At 38.6% G+C, this 5,364-nt stretch overlaps 1 non-coding gene across 1 annotated transcript; it reads right to left on the reverse strand.

Moving 5' to 3' along the window:
• Positions 1 to 1,274: 1,274 nt before the first annotated feature.
• Positions 1,275 to 1,346, reverse strand: TRNAC-ACA (transfer RNA cysteine (anticodon ACA)). Its single transcript has one exon. It is a non-coding gene; the product is annotated as a tRNA-Cys (tRNA).
• Between the last annotated feature and the right edge of the window lie 4,018 nt (positions 1,347 to 5,364).

Here is a 5,364-nt window from a genome sequence, read left to right on the forward strand (position 1 = left end):
GTTGGAGATTTAGGTTGTTTTCAATTTATCAGCAGTATAAATAATGCTTTAATGAAGCTCATGTACATAAATTTTTGTCCACACATGATTAGCTTCTGAGGATACATTTTTCGAAGAAATATTGCTGGGTTAAGGGTATGGACAATTTTAAGTCTTCTGATATACGAAGCTGTGTTGCCCTTCAGAAACATCATTTGATTTAACTCTAGTACCAGCAGCGTCTATTCTCTGCATCTTTTCCCACACTAGAATGTGTGTGTGTGTTTGTCTGTATTACACACACAAATAATCTTTGTCAGTGTGGGAAAGTGTATAGCCAAAAATAGTGTTTCATTACTTTAGTGCCTTGTTAGTCATTTTTCTTACCCACTAGGACATTACATTTTGGGTAAATTCTCCATCCTTCAAGATGGCTCCTGCAGAAACAAACAAGCAGTGCAACTCCTTGAATCAGGAATGAAGAATCTCGCTGCCTGATTCCCTAATATGTGCCTAGAAGGGTAGGGTCGATAATAAAAGCCATAGTCCATAGAACCATTAATGGGTGTTAGATATTTTAAGTTACAGTTAGCCCTTGAGCAACAGAGGTTTGAACTGAGGGTCCACTTATATATGGATTTTTTTTTTTCCAACAGTAAATACTACAGTGTTACATCATCTGCAGTTGATTGAATCTGCGTATGGGGAAGTGCAAATGTGGAGCAATTGTTTATATCCAGGGCCGACTATAAGTTACATATAGGCTTTTGCTTCATGAAGAGTTGGCATTCCTAATCCCAGCATTGTTCCAGGGACAATTGTATTTCTAACTTCACCATGCCATTTCAAAAGACTTTACCCATTATACAGATGAGGAAAATAAAGGTCAGGAAGCAGGGTATTTCAATAAGCTAAAAGTATAGATGTTGGAATCAAATGTGCTTGATAAATTAACTGCACCATTTACTGGCTGTATAACCATGTGTGAACATATGTAAAATGTCTTCCATTACACCTACCTTGTAAGGTTTTTATGCAGCTTCGTGAAATAATGAATTTCAACCTGGAACCTAATAATACTCAGTTCATAGCACTAATTATTGCTTTTTAAAAGATGCATAATTGTGGAATTTAAATTTGCCTAAATTTTCTATCACTGAAAGTGAAAGTGAAGTCGCTCAGTCGTGTCCAAATCTTTGTGACCCCATGGACTGTACCCTACCAAGCTCCTCTGTCCATGGGATTTTCCAAGGAATAGTACTGGAGTGGATTACCATTTCCTTCTCCAAGGGATCTTCCCTACCCAGGGATTGAACCTGGGTCTCCCACATTGTAGACAGACGCTTTACCATCTGAGCCAGCAGGGAAGTCTGAGAAAGAAAGTGAAAGTGAAAGTCACTCAGTCGTGTCTGACTCTTTGTGACCCCAAAGATTATACAGTCCATGGAATTCTCCAAGCCAGAATACTGGAGTGTGTAGCCATTCCTTTCTCCAGGGGATCTTCCCAACCTAGGGATTGAACGCAGGTCTGCCACATTGCAAGTGGATTCTTTACCAGCTGAACCATAAGGGAAGCTCAAGAATACTGGAGTGGGTAGCCTATCTCTTCTCCACTGGATCTTCCCCAACCAGGAATCAAACAAGGATCTCCTGCATTGCAGGTGGATTCTTTACCAACTGAGCTATCAGGGAAGCCCACTAAATCTGAGATATGAACCCAAATTGTATACCCCATACCTCATGTTCTTTTTATTGGTCCGAGCCATCATAGCACTGCTTGATGATTCAGAGCCAGTGAAATAGCAGCAACTTGTACCCTCCATACTGTAATAGATGTCTTAACCATGCTATTTTCAGCTCGGTTTCTTCTATTCCTCAGTCTTGATCTAGACTTGTGTCCTAAGAGGACTGCACAGACTCTGAAACACAATGCTAAAAAAATTCATGGTGATTTTTTTTCTTTAGAATGCTCACTCTTTCCTTCCTTTGTGTTGGGTACCAAGACTTCAACATTTAATTATATATTGGATAGACCACTATAATTTGATAGCAGTTTTTTGCTCTGAAAATGTTCATTTATTCTCACATGTTTTTATGGGGTGTTGGACTCAGAATGACAACCTCTAAAGTGTATGATTGAATACGTGGGACTTTAAAGATTTTATGGTTAAAGTTCTAACCCACTGTGAGAAACTTCTCTACAATATCCCTGACAGGTACATAATCCGGCTTCAAATAAAAAGCTTACTACCATATGCAGGAACACAGTTATAGAACCATGAAAATAAGATTAGAAGAGGCCTTTAGGGATTCAATGGTATATCTCTTTCTCTTACCTGAAGTTATAAATCATTTTATTTAGGGGAAAACTCAGAACTACAAACCACATTTCCAGCAGGGCTTCTAGGTACATTTACTCATACCACAATGTGAATTCTGTCCCCTGTTATTGTACAACATGGTAGACCTTATACCCAGTCTCCATTAGGTCCTGCTCTTTTTTTAATTAATTAATTTATTTTAATTGAAGGCTAATTACATTACAATATTGTGGTGGTTTTGCCATACTTTCACATGAATCAGCCATAGGTGTACATGTGTCTACCATCCTGAACCCTCTTCCCACCTCCCTCCCCATCCCATCTCTCTGGGTTGTCCCAGTGCACTGGCTTTGAGTGCCCTGTATCATGCATCGAACTTGGACTGGTGATCTATTTCACAAATGGTAATATACATGTTTCAGTGCTACTCTCAAATCATTCTACCCTTGCCTTCTCCCACAGAGTCCAAAAGCCTGTTCTTTATATCTGTGTCTCTTTTACTGTCTCGCATATAGGGTCATCATTACTATCTTTCTAAATTCCATATACATGCGTTAATATACTGCATTGGTGTTTTTCTTTCTGACTTACTTTGCTCTGTATAATAGGCTCCAGTTTCATCCACCTCATTAGAACTGATTCAAATGCATTCTTTTTAATAGCTGAGTAATATTCCATTGTGGATATGTACCACAGCTTTCTTATCCATTTGTCTGCGGATAGACATCTCGGTTGCTTTCATGTCCTAGCTATTGTAAACAGTGCTGTGGTGAGCATTGGGGTACATGTGTCTCTTTCAATTCTGGTTTCCTCAGTGTGTATGCCCAATAGTGTGATTTCTGGGTTTTATGGCAGTCTTATTTCAAGTTTTTTAAAGGAATCTCCACACTGTTCTCCATAGTGGCTATACTAGCTTTCATTCCCACCGACCATGTAAGAGGGTTCCCTTTTCTCCACACCCTCTCCAGCATTTATTGTTTGTAGACTTTTTGATAGTAGCCATTCTGACCAGAGTGAGATGGTACCTCATCGTGGTTTTGATTGGCATTTCTCTGATAATGAATGATGTTGAGCATCTTTTCATGTGTTTGTTAGCTATCTGTATGTCTTCTTTGGAGAAATGTCTGTTTAGGTCTTCTGTCATTAGGTCCTGCTTTATTTTTCACCCTGCTTCCTTTTATAACAATGATTGTCCTCTTTTGGATATTTGCTTTGTATCACTCCCCTTTATTTTTTTTTTTAATTTTTTTTGTATCACTCACCTTTAAAACGAAGTTTCTTGAATTTAGTATAACATTGAAGAAGTTGGCTCACAGTTAGAGAACAGTATCATCTGTTGTTCTTGTGGGGAATCTACTATTTCATTCCTGTGAATTAATTCAGCATTTACTTTTTGCTGGACAGATCACATTTTGACATGTCAGTCAGTCAGTCTTTTAGTGAACTAAAAGTCTTAGGTTCTGTTTTAATGACTTTTTAAATCAGATTTCCCTGTCTGAGTAAACTTGAACTGCCATATAAAACACTATATACTGAGTAGCTTAAACAGTAGAAATTTATTTTCTCACGGTTTTGGAGACCAGATATCTAAGGTCAAACTGTCAGTATGGTCAATGTCTGGTAAAATTCTTTTCACGGCTTATAGATTGCTGTCTTATTACTGTGTCCTTACATGGGAAAGAGGGTGAAAGTGATCTCTCGTTGTCTCTTCCTGAAAACTGAAAGTATTAGTCACTAAATCATGTCCAACCCTTTTCAAACCCATGAACTGTAACCCATCAGAGTCCTCTGCCCATGGAATTTCCCAGGCAAGAATACTAGAGTGGGTAGCCATTCTGTTCTCCAGGGGATCTTCTCAACCCAGGGACTGAACCCAGTTCTCCTGCATTGCAGGCAGATTATTTACCATCTGAGCCACCAGGGAAGTGATCCGTATCAGGAAACTCCTTTCTATTAGGGCACTAATCCCATCATGAGAGCCCCAGACTCATGACCTCACCTAACCAAATTATGTCCCAAAGGCTCCTTCTCCAAATACTATCACATTGAGGGGTGAGGGCTTCAACATATGGATTTAGTGGGCACAATGCATCATACAAAGTAGTTTCATGAGCTTAGATGCTAGACTTTATTATCACTAAAAGAATTAACTTAAACTTGATAATTTCACTCCCTTCATTCTTGAAAAGGATGAAAACACCGAGCCTGGACATTTAAGATTAGTTACAGAAAACTTGAAGAGATCTCTCATCTTTCTCATTTTGTTGTTTTTCTCTATTTCTTTGCACTGATCACTGAGGAAGGCCTTCTTATCACTCTTTGTGATTCTTTGGAACTTTGCATTCAAAAAGATATATCTTTTCTCCTTGTCTTTTGCTTCTCTTCTTTTCTCAGCTATTTTTAAGGCCTCCTTAGACAACCATTTTGCCTTTTTGCATTTCTTTTTCTTGGGGATGGTATTGATCACTACCTCTTGCATAATGTCATGAGCTTCTGTCCATACTTCTTCAGGCATTCTGTCTATCAGATCTAATCCCTTGAATCTATTTGTCACTTCCACTATATAATCATAAGGGATTTGATTTAGGTCATACCTGAATGGTCATACTGAAAGTAGGTCCATTTCCTTAATTTCTTCACTTTGAGTCTGAATTTGGCACTAAGGAGTTCATGATCAGAGTGACATTCAGCTCCCAGTCTTGTTTGTGCTGACTGTATGGAGCTTCTCCATCATTGGCTGCAAATAATATAATCAATCTGATTTCAGTATTGACTTTTTGGTGATATGCATGTGTAGAGTCTCTTCTTCTGTTGTTGGAAGAGGGTGTTTGCTATGACCAGTGTGTTCTCTTGGCAAAACTCTGTTAGCCTTTCACTTCCTTCGTTTTGTACTCCAAGACCAAATTTGCCTGATACTCCAGGTATCTCTTGATTTCCTACTTTTGCATTCCAGTCCCCTATAATGAAATGGACATCTTTTTTTGGGTGTTAGTTTTAGAAGGTCTTGTAGATCTTCATAGAACTGTTCAACTTCAGCTTCTCCAGCATTACTAGTCGAGGCATA

The sequence above is a fragment of the Ovis aries genome, chromosome X, assembly GCF_016772045.2.
Source record: "Ovis aries strain OAR_USU_Benz2616 breed Rambouillet chromosome X, ARS-UI_Ramb_v3.0, whole genome shotgun sequence".
Lineage (NCBI taxonomy): Eukaryota > Metazoa > Chordata > Mammalia > Artiodactyla > Bovidae > Ovis > Ovis aries.